We start from the raw sequence: 17,281 nt of genomic DNA, 5'->3' as shown, positions 1-17,281 counted from the left end.
ACTTCACCATATCACAGCACTCTCCTCTTCTCCATCCTGCCCCCCCACAGTACCAATAACGGGTTATTTTTTTGTTTGTTTACATACTGTTTTTTATTTGTTTCGTCCCATACTTCAACTTACGGAAATTGGCCTAGGCCAGGGATATGCAGTTTGCGGACCTCCAGCTGTCAAAAAACTACAAGTCCCATCATGCCTCTGTCGCTGGGTGACATGGTTGTGGCTGTCAGAGTCTTGCTATGCTTCATGGGACTTGTAGTTCTGCAACAGCTGGAGGTCCGCTAATTGAATATCCCTGGACTAGTTGAATGACGTGGTACCTCCGATGCCTCCTGGGATGTGTGACGTATAGTCCCATTCAGTAAGGAGGAGGGAGTGGGCCTAGTAGTGCCTGCATCTGACAAGGGCTACATGGCATCGCCAGACCTATGCAGTGGCTGCAGAGAGGAGGATTGCAGCAGTTCAACGCTAGACCCACTGGCAAGGTGAGTATCCTTACTGTGCAGAAGACAGTAAAAGGTAAGCAGGGGAAAACAATGTGGGGAGAGGAACGGCTGAAGTCCCTCTTTGACTGAAACTTCTGGGCATTGGAATAAAGGATCTTTTCACACTGGTCTGCTGAAATACAATGCTTTACCACACACGGGTTAACTTGTGTTGCAGTAAGGCAGCCAATTTGTATGGGCCGCCAATGCACTACAATGCAGGTTTTAATGGACCTTTAGTATTTTTTGTAACACAACAGACCACAATACGGAGAAGGTTCATATCTGTGCATTCCCGGGTGTTTTCCTTCACTGACAAAGTGCATTGGATCCCTTTGAAAATTAATGACACCACAGCACACCACAGTCAGTTTTTGTGCATTAGCATCGCATTATCAAGGATAAAAGGGTAAATAAACATATATAAGTATATAAATCTTTTTTGGTTTACACTGGAATATAAGCAGTATATCATCATTTTTAAATGCACAGGATAGTTTAGCATGCTTAATTCTTTTTGCTATTTGCCTGAATCAATATTTTTATCTTTTTAATTGCTATATGCCACATACCCTTACGGCAGCACAAAGGGCTAATCACAGAAATTTGAATAACAGCTAATAACAACTAATGAGTAGCTGAAACAGAAGCCAGTGTGCTCAGCAGAGAATGCTCATAAAAATGTAAATTTATCCAAAAAGGCTTGGGGTTAAAATGTAAAAGTCGTGGACAAATTGTAAGTACTGTGATGTCTTGCTTCAAAGAATAGCTGTTCTGAATCTTCGAGGAATCCTACTTGTATATCAAGAATTAAAAAAAAATGTAGAAATTCCTTATTAGAAGATTAACACTGTCTTCTCTTATTTCACTTTGAAAGCAGACCCACACTCTGAAGCTAGGGGCAGTTTAAATCTAAACTAGTTCCTTATTTTAGTTTAGGAAAAAATTATGATGGATTCAATCCTCTGTCAGGTTTTTAATGTTGTCTGTCTTCCACTAGAATCATTGTTTTTCCGATGACAACTAACAGGACATTTCCCTTTGGAAAGTGTTCTGTTCACTTTGTGAGTAGGACAAACATAAAAAAAAGCCTGACGGGGCTTTAGCTTTTTCCCACCTTATCCAAAATGAAAATAAAATTGGCTTGAACAGTCAAAATATTTTTATTAAGACGTTTAAAAAAGAAGTTAAACAATGTTCCAAAGGAATGGTAGACATAGGTAAAACATGCTTTATATAAATTCCAGGAGATATTGTCTACAACACAACACTATGATTGACTCGGAATCACAAGCTATGATCCTAGCATTGTGGGATCTCCTACTTCACAATAAATGGCTGTGTTTCACAATATGCTAGGAAATAGTCATACTGGCAAGGGAAGTGTAAATGGTGGGGACCAGATACAGGTTATTAGGGAGTAAGGGTACAGAAGGGTACAGAAGTCCCACTCTAATACTGAGCCACATGATCTTATCATTACCATTTAGGTAGTGAGAATTACATTAGCAGAGTTTTTATTAATTTTGACCAGCCAAGTGCAGTGCCAATATGGCTTCAGGTCACGTGACCTGAGCACTGTAGGATCATCTTTTCATATTTATAGAGTTGAGTTGCATCTTGATCCTTTACCTCGAAAGGTCCCGATGCGCTTACAAATACATGTACACATACTAGGGCCAATTTAGAAACAGGATCTGATTAACCTACCAGCATGTCTTTGGAGTGTGGGAGGAAACCGGAAACCGGAGTACCCAGGGGAAACCCACACAGGCACAGGGAGAACATGCAAACTCCAAGCAGATGGTATCCTGGTCGGGATTTGAGCCAGTGACCCTATTGCTGCTAGGTGAGAGTGCTAACCACTACACCCCTGTGCTGCCCTATAGTGAATGATCATAAATCAAACACCTGCCTAATTAATTTAAGAGTTTTTCCACTTTAATTCCCTAGTAGTAAATGTTGCCTGTTCCAGAATAGGCAAGGTAAGCAATAATTCAAGCAATGATAAAGAATTGTCTAGATATTTCAAGCAATGATAAAGAACAGGCAGTATGTACAGAAGAGGTGTGCAAGGGTATGGCGGTGGGCAGTATGGGCAAGAGAGAAGTGCAGTGATTATCACAGTGGGCAATGTGCAGGAGAGGAAATGTGAAAGGAAAGATGGTGGGCAGTAGGTGCAGGAGAAGAATGTGGAGGGTATGACAATGGGCAGTGTATGCAGGATAGTAGTGTGGAGGGTATGATAGTGGGCATTATGTGCATGAGAGAAGTACAGATGAGATTACAGTGGGTAGTATGTGCAGGAGAGTATTCTGCAAGAGCACACAAATCAAATCCAACAACTGTCTGGACGACCAAGAGAACAGAAGCCGTTGCAACAATATCTGCATATACGGATTACCAGAAGTCAGTTGCAGTGGTGGCCGCCGCCATGTTTAACCAACTTTTGAACAAACCAAAAGAGGCACCTATCAAAATCCTCAGAATCCAAAGGCCACTGGGGTCCCACAACCCGAATCCCACCTATCCCAGGGATGTCATATGTAGAATACATTTTTTTCAACTTGAAAACTGGCATCATGCAGGCAGCCCGCTCTCAGAAGTCTTCAATGCTTCCCCTGTCATGCTACTAACTGATCTGTCTAGACAGACCCTACTTACGCGGAAAGCATTGAAACCAGTCACAGATGCCTTACAAGCTAAGCAGATCAAATACATCTCTTTCCAACTCTCCACATCTCACAAATCGGCTGTCTCTGGGACCTTGCTAACTTTCTGGGTACTTTTGAACTGCCACAGATACAGGTGCCAGACTGGCCCCTTAGATCTGTGACCCCTGGCCTCCCTCCCTGGCCTCCCTCTTTTCTCTGGATGGGAAACATACTCCAAAAAGAAACGCTCCCGCTCACACACTTCCAAATCTCTGCTGGATGAAACACCTCCTCCCCCACCGGCCGGTGGGGGTTCTGTCCTTTCTACTATTTTTTTTTTTTACCTGAAAGCCCATTAGAGGTGAGTGACCCCCTTTGTTGGTCATTCCTCCCCCAATTCGGGAATTGGATGGAGGTGACAGCACATACAGCTGTCCTCAGGGATAAGTTACAATGTTCACACAAGTTATAAGCTTTAAATGTTAGATGTTAAATTTATTATTATCGTTTAGATATGTGTTGTCCTTGAACGTCCCATTTATTGACTAATCTTTTATACTGCCAATGGTGCTGCATTCCCTCTTTTAATATGTTTATGACACTCCAAGTCAGATTAGCCACGTTCTCCACCATAGGGTTTGCAGAATCTTTACTGCCTCTGTATTTAGTTTTTACTCTAGATATACACTGTCACGTACCTAGTAGTTGAGCCTGGAATGCAGGGAGCGGCCCCTCGTATCCCCTGGCTAATGAACCCCTGGAGATGGAGACAGGTATTCAAAAGTTCAGGGGGCACAAGTGCCTGGCGGATGGAGACCGGTCCGGATAAGCAGCAGGGCACCGACAGCGAGTAGGAAGAGCTGATGGTACTTGACTGTAGCAGGCAGGCACAAGTGGATAGACTGGCGGGCAGGTGAACGTCAGGAAATACAGGAACCCCAACGGGTAAGCAGGAACAGCAGGGTCAGGTGCAGGCCGGGTCAGCAGGGATCGATCAACAAGGTACAAGAGGATGAGGCAGAGACGTGGTCAGACAAGCAGAGGTCGTAGGCAGGCAGCAACGGATCAGTGTCAAGGAACAAGCCGGGTATCAGGAACCAAAGTAATGGGTACAGGTACAGAAAGCAAGGTCACGGACACGCTGTAGACTGGACAGCACGGATGGGATGGAGCAAGTGCCTTAAGAAGACCTTAGGGCGCCAAAACGGTCGTACGACGGGTCAGCGCGCCCCCGCGAGTAGACGTGCGCCCGTTCGTGACCCCACGTGTGTGCGTGCGCTCGTTCATGTTGACGCGAGTGCGTTCGTTCGCTTTAGCGCGCGTCAAGGGGAAACGACGGGTTCTCCACGACAGGCTTCTACGGGTAAGTCTCCTGTGTACGGCCGAAACGCCAGGGTGATCGTGACATTGCCCCCCCCCAAGGGGCAGCCTCCGGATGCCCAACTGAGCCAACTTATTCGGGTGGGAGTTCTTGAAGGCACGGATGAGTCTCTTGGCATGGATGTTAGCTTCTGGTTCCCAGGAGTTCTCCTCAGGTCCGTACCCCTTCCACTTGACCAAGAATTGGACCTGGTTCTGTCTCTTCCTACAGTCCAGAATGGCCTCGATTTCAAACTCAATCTCCCCATTGACCAACACGGGTTCCGGGGGACTGGAGATCCTGTCAGCGAAGGGATCCGCGACTGCGGGTTTGAGAAGTGACACATGGAAAACTGGATGAATTCGGAAGGATTCAGGAAGTTTGAGTTCAAACGCCACGTCATTTAATTTCCTCTTGATTGGGAAGGGACCCACGAATTTCGGGCCCAACTTCTTGGAGGGGCAGGACAGTCTAAGATTCAAGGTCCCCAACCTTAAGATCCAGCTCCCCTCTTCTCCTTCTGTCGAAGACTTCCTTGTTATGCTCCTGTGACTTGGCCAGGGTTTCTTGTAAGAGCTTGTTATTTTCTTCAAAGAAGTTAAGATTCTCCTGAACCGCTGGTACCGAACACTCGGGAAGACTGCCAGACAAAAACAACGGATGGAAACCAAAGTGGATTGTGTTATTGTAAGCGAACTCAGCCATCGGTAAAAGAGAGACCCAGTCGTCTTGGGAGAAGGACGAAAAACAGCGAAGATACTGTTCCAGTGTCTGATTCGTCCTCTCGGTCTGACTGTTGGTCTGCGGGTGGTAGGCTGAGGACAGGCAAAGATCGATCTTCAGAGTTCCACAGAGCGCCCTCCAAAATCTTGAGGTGAACTGCACCCCCCTATCAGATGTGATGTTGGCGGGAATGCCATGAAGTCTCACAATTTCCTTAACAAAGGTGTTAGCTGTCTCTGCGGCTGAGGGGGTGCCCTTCATGGGCAAGAAGTGAGCCATCTTGGTGAGTCTGTCGACTACGACGAAGATCGTTGAATGGTTCTCCGAAGGGGGGAGTTCGACGATAAAATCCATGGAGATCATCCTCCATGGTCTATCAGGAACAGGTAGCGGTCTTAGTAGACCCCAGGCTCTTGACTTGTCGCCCTTACTCCGAATACAGGTGGCACAGGCCTGTACATACCTCTTGCAGTCGTCCTTCATCCGTGGCCACCAGAATGTACGCCTGAGTAATTCCAGGGTTTTGAATACCCCAAAGTGGCGAGCCAGAGGATGGTCATGACAGGAGGCCAGAACCAGAGTCCGAACTGCCTGGGGAACAAAGATCCTGTTCCCATGCCACAGAAGGTCATCGCTGGAAGACAACGGGGCACCGGGTGGAGGTGTAGCGCCTATGGAAGCCCGCTTGACCTGAGACACCACATCTCCCTGGAGTAGAAGAAAGTTCCCAGCAGAAAGGATGGTATCAGTAGGTGGCAAGTTCTCCGGCTGACTAAACATGCGGGATAAAGCGTCTGGCTTAGTATTCTTGGATCCGGGACGGTAAGTGATGTGGAATACAAATCTTGAGAAAAAGAGTGCCCACCTGGCCTGACGAGGCTTCAATCTCTTAGCTGTCTTTAAGTATTCCAAGTTTTTGTGGTCGGTATAGACCAGAATTGGGTGGATAGCCCCCTCCAGCAGGTAGCGCCACTCCTCGAGTGCAGACTTAATTGCTAATAACTCGCGATCTCCGACGTCGTAATTTCTTTCGACTGCTATTTCTGAAGCGTCAACTTCGAGGGTATACGGTAGAGCGGGATCGGGGTGCTTCAGGACCGAAGCCGAGACAAACAAATCCTTCAGGGTCTTGAAGGCCTCTTGTGCTTCGGGGGTCCAACGGAACCTTTGGCCCTGCTTAGTCAGCCCGGTAATGGGGGCGATAATAGAAGAGAATCCCTTTATGAATTTACAATAGAAATTAGCGAAGCCCACAAATCGCTGAACTCCCTTCCTATCGGAGGGGGCAGGCCAATCCTGGATTGCGGAGATCTTCTGGGGATCCATCTCTACCCCTCTAACCGAGATGACCAGGCCGAGGAACTGAATACTCTGCTGTTCGAAAACACATTTTTCGGGTTTGGCGTATAAACCGTGAAGGCGGAGACGGGTCAGAACCTTCTTAACATGTTCCCGGTGGATGGCTAGAGTGGAGGAAAAGATTAAGATGTCATCCAGGTAAATAATTACAAACAGATCAAGATAATCTCTAAAAATGTCATTGACAAAATGCTGGAACGTGGCTGGGGCATTACACAACCCGAATGGCATCACTAAGTATTCGTAGTGCCCGAAGCGGGTACGAAAGGCTGTTTTCCACTCATCACCCCTTCTAATACGGACGAGGTTGTAGGCACCCCGAAGATCCAGCTTTGAGAACAACTTAGCGGAACCCAGTCTCTGAAAAAGTTCAGGTACTAACGGCAGGGGGTAGCGATTTTTAATGGTGATCTTGTTTAGAGCCTGATAGTCCACACATGGGCGTAAGGAGTGGTCTTTCTTTTCCACAAAGAAAATCCCAGCGCCAGCTGGGGAGGTAGAGGGTCGGATAAATCCTTTTTCAAGGTTATCATCCAAGTAGGACTTCAGGGTACTCAGTTCAGACTCGGATAGAGGGAAGATTCTTCCGAAGGGGATTTCTGCCCCCGGGAGCAGTTCTATAGGGCAGTCATATGGCCTATGGGGAGGAAGAGTCTCTGCCCCCTTCTTACTGAAGACATCTAGAAAAGCATGGTATTCCTTGGGTACAGCTTGTCGGGTTTCATCATCTGATTCCAAACAGAGAAGGGCCGAGGAGTCCCCGTTGGGAGTCGGGCAGCAATGCTGGAGACAGTAGTCCGAGGGGAATTCAATTATTCCAGTGGCCCAATCAATGCGTGGGTTGTGTGCCTTCAACCAAGGCATACCTAGAATGATGGGGAACAGAGGAGACTGGATGACGTCTAGGCATAGGAGTTCTTGGTGAGTTCCGGTGATGACAGCGGATAGGGGGCTAGTCTCCTGGGTCACTGGTCCTGATCCCAAGGTAGACCCGTCAGCCAGGTATACCGAGAGCCCCTTCTCTCTCGGTCTAAGGGGAATCCTGTTCTTTCGGGCGAAGGACGAGTCTATAAAGCCACTGCATGCCCCGGAGTCAATAACTGCGTGGGTTGGAATAGTCCTTCCTGGAAGCTGCAAAAGAACAGGAACAGCCAGATGAGAGGTGTTATCAGACAACACAGGCATCATTTCAAGGCCACTCATGCTCCGCCCCTTTTCGACAATCTCATGAAAATCTTTACACTGGTAATACATATGTGTTATATAACAGATAATTCATCTTCACTTTGTATTGGAAGTGACTCTGGCGGCTGTGTTCCATGCCCATATAGCCTAGAGAATGTACATCTTTTTACATTGCAATACATCTGTTGTGGCCATATTTTGATCTCATACTGTCACTGTATAGGCTGTTTTCATCAAGATAAAAATATGGCCACAACAGATGTATTGCAATGTAAAAACATGTACATTCTCTAGGCTATATGGGCATGGTACGCAGCCACCTGAGTAACCTTGCGGACGCCCATGCTTTCAAAAACCAGCCCTGGAAAAAATTTCATACCAGCCTCACAGCATTATTATACCAGCCCAACAGCATTATTATACCAGCCCAACAGCATAACGTCATTATTTTCTTGTTCATGAAAGGGAAAAACCATGCATTTTAAAGCAAATTTGATGAAGAGAGTATTAGATATAGATATGAAATCACATAGGGCTTATATATATATATATATATATATATATATATATATATATATATATTCAAATTCCAGTTAATAGTGGTAAGTGATCAATCATCAAGGGGGACCCCAGAAACTCTGAACGTGGGGGGGGGAACCACCTTCTGCAGAAAGAATACTCTAAGGTAGGGGGGTGGGTTACTAATATAAGGAGGAAACCCTTTATATCAGTGCCCCTTACATTATCGTATTCACTCCCCCCTTACATCAGTGACCCCCGACTGGCCTGGCGGTGCTTTCACTGACCTCCTCTCAGGTGCACTGTGCAGGGCTCAGTCAGTCGGCTCCAGCTTGGAGGTCTTATCCTATAGTCTCCTATCCACAGTCCACACAAATCTGACTTCTCCCATGACCCCCATCCCGGCGGTGCTCCCACTTTTGACTCCTCTCCAGACTCCCTCAGAGACTTCAGACATGCTACAGGAGATGGACAGAGACTGCAGACTTGATGCAAGAGCTCAATGCAGCCTCACCAGTGCCCATAAAATTCAGCCTCACCAGTGCCCATAAAATTCAGCCTCACCAGTGCCCACCAAATTCAGCCTCACTGTGCCCATCAAATGCAGCCTCACTGTGCCCATCAAATGCAGCCTCACTGTGCCCACCAAATGCAGCCTCACTGTGCCCACCAAATGCAGCCTCACTGTGTCCATCAAATGCAGCCTCACCGTGTCTATAAAATGCAGCTTTACTGTGCCGTGAATGCAGTCTCACTGTGCACATCATTGCAGCCCCTCCTGTGCCCCATGTCCCAGTCTGCAGTCCCTGTCTGTGGGAAGGTGTGTTGTTTATGCTCGGTACAGTACCTTGCATGCCAGCAGGATATCCATGACGGCCAGCAGCAGGCAGGGTCTGTTCTCGTTTTGGATGGGGACGGTGCTCCTTCCAGAGGATCTGTCTGCTGTGAGATGGAGTGGTCCCTGGCCACCTGCACCTTCAGCCGTCCTCATTTTCTGGCCCCAGTCTGCCTGCCCTCTGGTCCTGGGGAAGTGGAGTGAAGTGGAGAGCACTGAGTGGGAGTTGGAGAGAAGGGGGAGCAAAGAGTTGGAGAGAAGGGGGAGCAAAGAGTACTGGCGGGGTTGGAGAACACATGGGTGGGGGCAAAGAGTGAGGGGGAGTGGAGATCACAGGGGTGGGGAGCGGAGAGCGCTTGGGGGGGAACTTGAGAGCACTGGGGGGGCCAACAAGAACAGGGGTAGAGAGCACGGTAGGCTGAGAGCACTGGGGGGGCTAAGAGTGTGGGGTGGTGAAGAGCACTGGGGGGGGGGAACAAAGAGCAGGGGTGAGTGGAGAGCAATGGGGGGGAGCTTGAGAGCACCAGTGGGGGCCAGAAAGAACAGGGGTGGAAAGCACGGGGGACTGGAGAGCACTATGGGGGGTGGAGAGCACATGGGTGGGCGCAAAATGCAGGGGGAGAGGAGAGTACAGGGGTGGGGAGTGGAGGGTGCTAAGGGGGAGCCAAAAAGGACGGGGGACTGGAGAGCACGGAGGGTAGAGAGCACTGGGGGGGGGGCTGGAGAGCACCAGGGGGGCAGATAGAACAGGGGTGGGGAGTAAGGAGGGCTGGAGAGCACTGGGGTGGAGGCTAGAGAGTGATGGAGAGAGCTGAAGAGCACTGGGGGGGGGGGGGAAGAACAGAGGGGGAGCATTGGGGGGAGGGGAGAGCACTGGAGGGGAAAGAACAGGGGGAGAGAGGAGGGCACGGGGGGGGGGGGGAGAGCACTGGGGGGAACAGGGGCGGAGAGCACTGGGGATGGTGGCTAGAGAAGGATGGGGAGAGCTGGAGAGCAGCAAGAACAGGGGAGGAGAAAACTGGGGGGGGGGGGCAGGAGAGTGTGGTGGTGGTGGAGGAGAGCACTGTGGGGGGGGGGGGGGGGAGGAGAGTATGGTGGTGGAGGAGAGCACTGGAGGGGGTGGCAGGAGAGTGTGGTGGTGATGGAGACCACTGGGGGGGGCAGGAGAGCGTGGCGGTGGAGAAGAGCACTGGGGGGAGGCAGGAGAGTGTGGTGGTGGAGGAGAGCACTGGAGGGGGTGGCAGGAGAGTGTGGTGGTGGAGGAGAGCACTGGAGGGGGTGGCAGGAGAGTGTGGTGGTGGAGGAGAGCACTGGAGGGGCTGGCAGGAGAGTGTGGTGGTGGAGGAGACCACTGGGGGGGAAGGAGAGTGCGGTGGTGGAGGAGAGCACTGGGGGGGCAGGAGAGTGCAGTGGTGGAAGAGAAGAGCACTGGGGGGGGGCAGGAGAGTGCGGTGGTGGAAGAGAGCACAGTGGTGGAAGAGAGCATGGGGGCAGGAGAGTGCGGTGGTGGAGGAGAGCACTGGGGGGGGGGGGGCAGGAGAGTGCGGTGGTGGAGGAGAGCACTGGGGGGGCAGGAGAGTGCGGTGGTGGAGGAGAGCACTGGGGGGGCAGGAGAGTGCGGTGGTGGAAGAGAAGAGCACTGGGGGGGGCAGGAGAGTGCGGTGGTGGAGGAGAGCATGGGGGGGCAGGAGAGTGCAGTGGTGGAGGAGAGCACTGGGGGGGCAGGAGAGTGCGGTGGTGGAAGAGAAGAGCACTGGGGGGGCAGGAGAGTGCGGTGGTGGAGGAGAGCACTGGGGGGGCAGGAGAGTGCGGTGGTGGAAGAGAGCACTGGGGGGGCAGGAGAGTGTGGTGGTGGAGGAGAGCACGGGGGGCAGGAGAGTGCGGTGGTGGGGGAGAGCACTGGGGGGGCAGGAGAGTGTGGTGGAGGAGAGCACCGGGGGCAGGAGAGTGCAGTGGTGGAGGAGAGCACTGGGGGGGTCAGGAGAGTGCGGGGGTGGAGGAGAGCACTGGGGGGGCAGGAGAGTGCGGTGGTGGAAGAGAAGAGCACTGGGGGGGCAGGAGAGTGCGGTGGTGGAGGAGAGCACTGGGGGGGCAGGAGAGTGCAGTGGTGGAGGAGAGCACTGGGGGGGGGCAGGAGAGTGCGGTGGTGGAAGAGAAGAGCACTGGGGGGGGCAGGAGAGTGCGGTGGTGGAAGAGAGCACGGGGGGCAGGAGAGTGTGGTGGTGGAGGAGAGCACGGGGGGCAGGAGAGTGCGGTGGTGGAGGAGAGGAGCACTGGGGGGGGGCAGGAGAGTGCGGTGGTGGATGAGAGGAGGACTGGGGGGGCAGGAGAGTGCGGTGGTGGAGGAGAGGAGCCCTTGGGGGCTCAGGAGAGTGCGGTGGTGGAAGAGAAGAGCGGGGGGGGGCAGGAGAGTGCGGTGGTGGAAGAGAAGAGCGGGGGGGGCAGGAGAGTGCGGTGGTGGAAGAGAGCACGGGGGGGCAGGAGAGTGTGGTGGTGGAGGAGAGCAGGGGGGCAGGAGAGTGCGGTGGTGGAGGAGAGCACGGGGGGCAGGAGAGTGCGGTGGTGGAGGAGAGCACGGGGGTCAGGAGAGTGCGGTGGTGGAAGAGAGGAGCAGGGGGGGGCAGGAGAGTGCGGTGGTGGAGGAGAGCACTGGGGGGGGGGGGGTCAGGAGAGTGTGGTGGTGGAGGAGAGCATGGGGGTCAGGAGAGTGCGGTGGTGGAAGAGAAGAGCAGGGGGGGGGGCAGGAGAGTGCGGTGGTGGAGGAGAGCACTGCAGCCCCCCTCGATCCTCCTATCCAGGCACTGTAGCACGGATCATGGGCATCTACTCCTGTGTATCACAGCGCTGGATGGCTGTGTTCGGCGGCCGCTCTGTAACACAGTCCCGCCCCCCCCAGACCGGCTCATGTGATAGGCGGAGCGTTGATTCTCTCTACTATCACACGAGATGGTCTGGGGGGGCGGGACTGTGTTACAGAGCGGCCGCCGAACCCAGCCATCCAGCGCTGTGATACACAGGAGAGAGCGGACTCAGAAAAAAAAATAATGCAGCATGGCAGCGGCGGCGGCAGTGGCAACACCTTGGGGATTCCAGGGGGGGGGGGCACTTGACCCCCCTTGCCCCCTGCTGCGGACGCCCATGAACACAGGTGAGGGGACAGGTGGAACAAGGAGGCACTTACGCATCTTAGCTGGGCAAGAGCGAACAAAGTGCCCTGGTTCTCCGCAATACAGACAGAGGTTGTTGACCCGGCGACGTTGGCGTTCTTCTGGAGTCAGAGATGGCCGGAGTAGCCCCAGCTGCATGGGTTCCGGGGTGTCCAATGTGGATGCGGCTGGAACAGGAGGAGTTGGGTGACTAGGCACCCGTGGTAGCATCCAGATCGGACGAGTAGCTGTGGAAGAACGTTCTTGGCGGCGCTCCCTCAAGCGCCTGTCAATTTGGACAGAGGTGTCTATCAGGGCTTCCAGAGTCTCAGGGACACCCACACGTGCCAACTCATCCTTCAGAGCCTCGGAGAGGCCCATGCGGAACTGATACCGCAGGGCCGCGTTGTTCCAGTCTGTGTCTGTGCTCCATCGTCGGAATTCTGAGACGTAGTCCTCCACAGGCCTGCGACCTTGTTGCAGGGCATGTAAGGCTGCTTCTGCGGTTGCAGCGAGTTGGGGATCCTCATAGAGTCTGGACATTGCCTGGAAGAAGGTATTCATGGAGTCTAAAGATGGGTCCTTTCGTTCCAACAGACGGTGTGCCCAGGCCTGAGGTTCATCTGTTAGCAGAGAGATGATAAATCCCACCTTCGTCGCCTCAAGGAAGAAGGTCCTAGGTTGCAGGGCGAAATAGAGTTCGCAGGAGTTGCGGAAGGCCCTGAACTTGTTCCGGTCTCCCGCGAATCGTTCCGGAGTTGGGACCCTGGGTTCGGGTGGCATCATCACTACTGACGGTGGAGCATGGGCCCCTGGAGCAACTGGTGCGGAAGCGGATAGCGCCTGGACTTGTTCCTCCAGTCTACCGTAGCCTTCCTGTAGACTCTTAACTGCCTGAGTAAGGCTGGCCAGATGGTGGCAAAGCTCGTCCATGGGGGAGGCTCCCTGCGCAGGCTCGGACAGGCTGTCCAGTACTGTCACGTACCTAGTAGTTGAGCCTGGAATGCAGGGAGCGGCCCCTCGTATCCCCTGGCTAATGAACCCCTGGAGATGGAGACAGGTATTCAAAAGTTCAGGGGGCACAAGTGCCTGGCGGATGGAGACCGGTCCGGATAAGCAGCAGGGCACCGACAGCGAGTAGGAAGAGCTGATGGTACTTGACTGTAGCAGGCAGGCACAAGTGGATAGACTGGCGGGCAGGTGAATGTCAGGAAATACAGGAACCCCAACGGGTAAGCAGGAACAGCAGGGTCAGGTGCAGGCCGGGTCAGCAGGGATCGATCAACAAGGTACAAGAGGATGAGGCATAGAGGTGAGACGGACAAGCAGAGGTCGTAGGCAGGCAGCAACGGATCAGGGTCAAGGAACAAGCCGGGTATCAGGAACCAAAGTAACGGGTACAGGTACAGAAAGCAAGGTCACGGACACGCTGTAGACTGGACAGCACGGATGGGCTGGAGCAAGTGCCTTAAGAAGACCTTAGGGCGCCAAAACGGTCGTACGACGGGTCAGCGCGCCCCCGCGAGTAGACGTGCGCCCGTTCGTGACCCCACGTGTGTGCGTGCGCTCGTTCATGTTGACGCGAGTGCGTTCGTTCGCTTTAGCGCGCGTCAAGGGGAAACGACGGGTTCTCCACGACAGGCTTCTACGGGTAAGTCTCCTGTGTACGGCTGAAACGCCAGGGTGATTGTGACATACACAGTAGTACCCATTATCTCTATCCCAAATTGGACACTAGAGGGAGCAGCCCCCCCAATGATAGAAGTAGTACGTTCAGACATACACGATCAAGAAAACTACCTCACAGCTCTCTACGATACCCTCCCAAGACTACAATGCACTAGAATTGCACATAGCTCAGTTACACCTGCTACCAATCCGGTGCATGTACTCTCTGCCTCTACTTTGCCCTCTCTCTTCCTACTTCCTACTTCTCCTCCTTCCCTTCTCCCATCTCAGCTAATGCCCCATACACAGGATCGGAAATTCGGCAAGCAAAAGACCGATGAGAGCTTTTGGTCGGGAAATTCGATTGTGTGTATGCTCCATCGAACTTTTGCAGGCCGAATTTCGGCCAGCAAAAGATTGAGAGCATGTTCTCAATTTTTCAGTCGGAGAAAGTTCCTGTCTGAAAATGCTTCGTGTGCATGCAATTCCGAGGCACAAAAACTCACGCATGCTCAGATTCCACTACGAGATGGTAGCAATCGGTCTCGTAAAACTACCGTTCGTAATGGACATAGCACATTCGTCACACTGAATTTGTTTTAATAGTACAATGCAGCACATTCTCTTCTTCTTTACAATGCTGGAAGAATGAAGTTGTTTTGCTGCTCATATTCACACAGAGTTCTCACAAACGTATTTCTTCATTATTTCTCCTGATCTCATGAATAATCTTTTTTGTTTTTAAAGCCAGATCTCCTTAATAATGTTTGTTTGTTTTTTTCATGCTTTTTTTTAATCAAGAACTTATTTTTTTTGGAAATTTTTTCAATTATTTTCTAGTCATCTCCATCATTTTTTTTTATGTGTGTCAAGTTTATACAACAACATTATTATCTTGTCGTTTTAAAGCTCAAGGAGGTTGGCTGGTGTCCCTTGTTAATTTGACATTGTATTTTTGAAATGTACCTGTCTACTCACAAACAAACTGTCCTATTTGAAGAAAAACACATAGGAAAGTATTTTTTTTTTAAATATCCATTTATTTTGGCTGATAAAATAAAGAAGGCAACGCTGGAGAAACTGCTGGAATTTGTGAAGCCGTTCTACCCCAGGGAAAACACATCAACTATTTGGAAAATAAAATTGGTAGCCTGAGAAGTCCATATAATGGGGAGCACAATCTGGTCTAGGACTCCCAGAGATCATGAACAGCAACAGATGACATATATGTCCCCAGGCTGTGGTACTACCACAGCCTGTGTCTTCTGTCAAACAAGACTGAACCCAGGCCATCACTTTCTTGTCTTCCTTGCAGCCTTCCTTGGAGGCTGTGGCTTTGGAGGTGGACTTTCGGCAGTAGGAGGAGAAGGATGGGCGAGCATACATAAGTACATGTTATCACTTATTTGGCCACTCAACCCCTTCTGAATGGCCTCAAAAACAAATTTCTCACACCTGAGGTGTTGGCCCTCCTCCATTTGCTGCAATTTAGCAGCTACATAGCAGCCATAGGCCTCTTCAGCATTGGGGGGGCTTTTCAGGGCCACATTAGCATCCTTAGTGAGGCCCAGAGCTGCCTCTTCCACGTTACTTCCCTTCCTGGCCCTTTTTGTTGGAAGGCGGAGGTGAGGCACCTGGGATTGGGTGAGGCTACAGGGCCCTGCCATCTCCTGGCTGCCACTTACCCCCTCCTCCTCCTGGCTACCACTTACCCACGCCTCCTCGTGTCTGCCACATTCCAGAGCCTTGTCCTTCCTGAGTATGAAAAAGGGACATACTTTTAGTTTTTGGTCACACCCAAATTTCAGCGCATGGCTGTTGCAAATTGAATTTTAATAAGTAGAGAAGACTATCATTCTGACCCTAGCATTTTCCATTTTTGTCACACTCATTTATGGCCCCTACTGTCAATGGATATGTCAAACACTTTTAGTTAAATCATTCAATTGTTAGTAAGAATAATATATAGTTAACAACAATCATTTTTGGACAATAAATATGTTAAAAAATACTATACCTGGCTCCATCTGGGATTCTCAACTTCTTCCAGGATGGAAGGTCCAGGTTGGTCCTCGGAATCCTCAGCTGGGGTTGAGGGAAGGGTGGATGGAAGTGTAGAAAGTGATTTCCTGGCTCAACTCTCCTAATCTTATCCCAATATAGGCCTCAATCTATAATCAGTATAGGCCACTGATGTACCAAAGTTAAGATGTTACCTTGGTTAGAACGTTCGTCCTCCTTCCTCAAAACACTGAACGTACGTACGACACGCACGTTTTAACTTTATATACACTGCGCATGCGTGTAACTCCGCCTGCGCCACCCGCCCCTGACGTTCTTTCTCGAAGATTCCCTGCCCTGTCTCTTTTGTCGCAGTGGGAGAAGAACATGATGGTGACACAGCTGGTGATTACTACTACTAGTAGTAATGAGGATGAAAGCCCGGAGGCCGAAACGTCCCGATCCAGGAGGAGGTTTAAGGCCTCCAATATGTCCTTTGAGGAGATGGTGGAGAGGGCCGACTATGATGGAAAGAATGGGCTGTGCCCAAACCCCAATCTGCGAAAGGCCAAATTCAAGATGAAAGTGGTGAAGAGTCAGAAATTTGGGATACGACGATCCAAGGAGCAATTAAGAAAACGCTGGTCAGACCTAAAACTAAGGCAGCAGGATCAGTACAGAAGGATAAAGAAAGTGCTTCAAAAAAGTAAGTACTTGTCGTGTGTTCCTATTATGATTATTAACTTGCATACTGCTCCATGTACTTTTCTTTACTGTTGTACAGTTTTAAATGGCTACTTTCATGTTCGTGGGCACAGTAATCGTTCATAGGAAACATCATTCGTTTGCCAACTAAATACAATGTTATTAGCTGATACAGGGTTAACTACATTTGGTCATGCTAATTTGTATTATAATAAGTTTAGGACATTGTTGTCTAGATGTCTTTGAAACTAGAATGAATTGCAAACTTGATTCAATGTAATGTAAGGAGAGGACACTTAGCAGCTGTTTACACATCTGGACTCAGGAGCACTAGTGTGGGACATCAGAGCACTTTTGTTAGGGTGACCCACACAGGTGCTCCAGTGGATACTTGGGGTGTCTCCATGTTTGAGACTTGTCCAAAAAAGGTAAGTATTCCAGCTTGGTTAAAAGGGAATTAATCATGTCTTCAACTTGGAACTCTGTCCAAACAGACAATTGTATACCACTTCCAAGCAATGTTTCACATTCATATTTCTGGCCACAAATATCTGTGGGCTAAGTATACCTTTTGTTTCATTCTCATAGGGGAGAAAAGACTCTCTCCATCGGAGGACAACATGAATCCCCCACCTCCTCAA

Source organism: Lithobates pipiens, unplaced genomic scaffold, assembly GCF_037356315.1.
Source record: "Lithobates pipiens isolate NorthernLeopardFrog02 unplaced genomic scaffold, aLitPip1_a1.2 Scaffold_19, whole genome shotgun sequence".
In the NCBI taxonomy this organism is placed as follows: domain Eukaryota; kingdom Metazoa; phylum Chordata; class Amphibia; order Anura; family Ranidae; genus Lithobates; species Lithobates pipiens.
The sequence above is the reverse complement of the archived record's forward strand: the minus strand, read 5'-3'. Positions refer to the sequence as shown.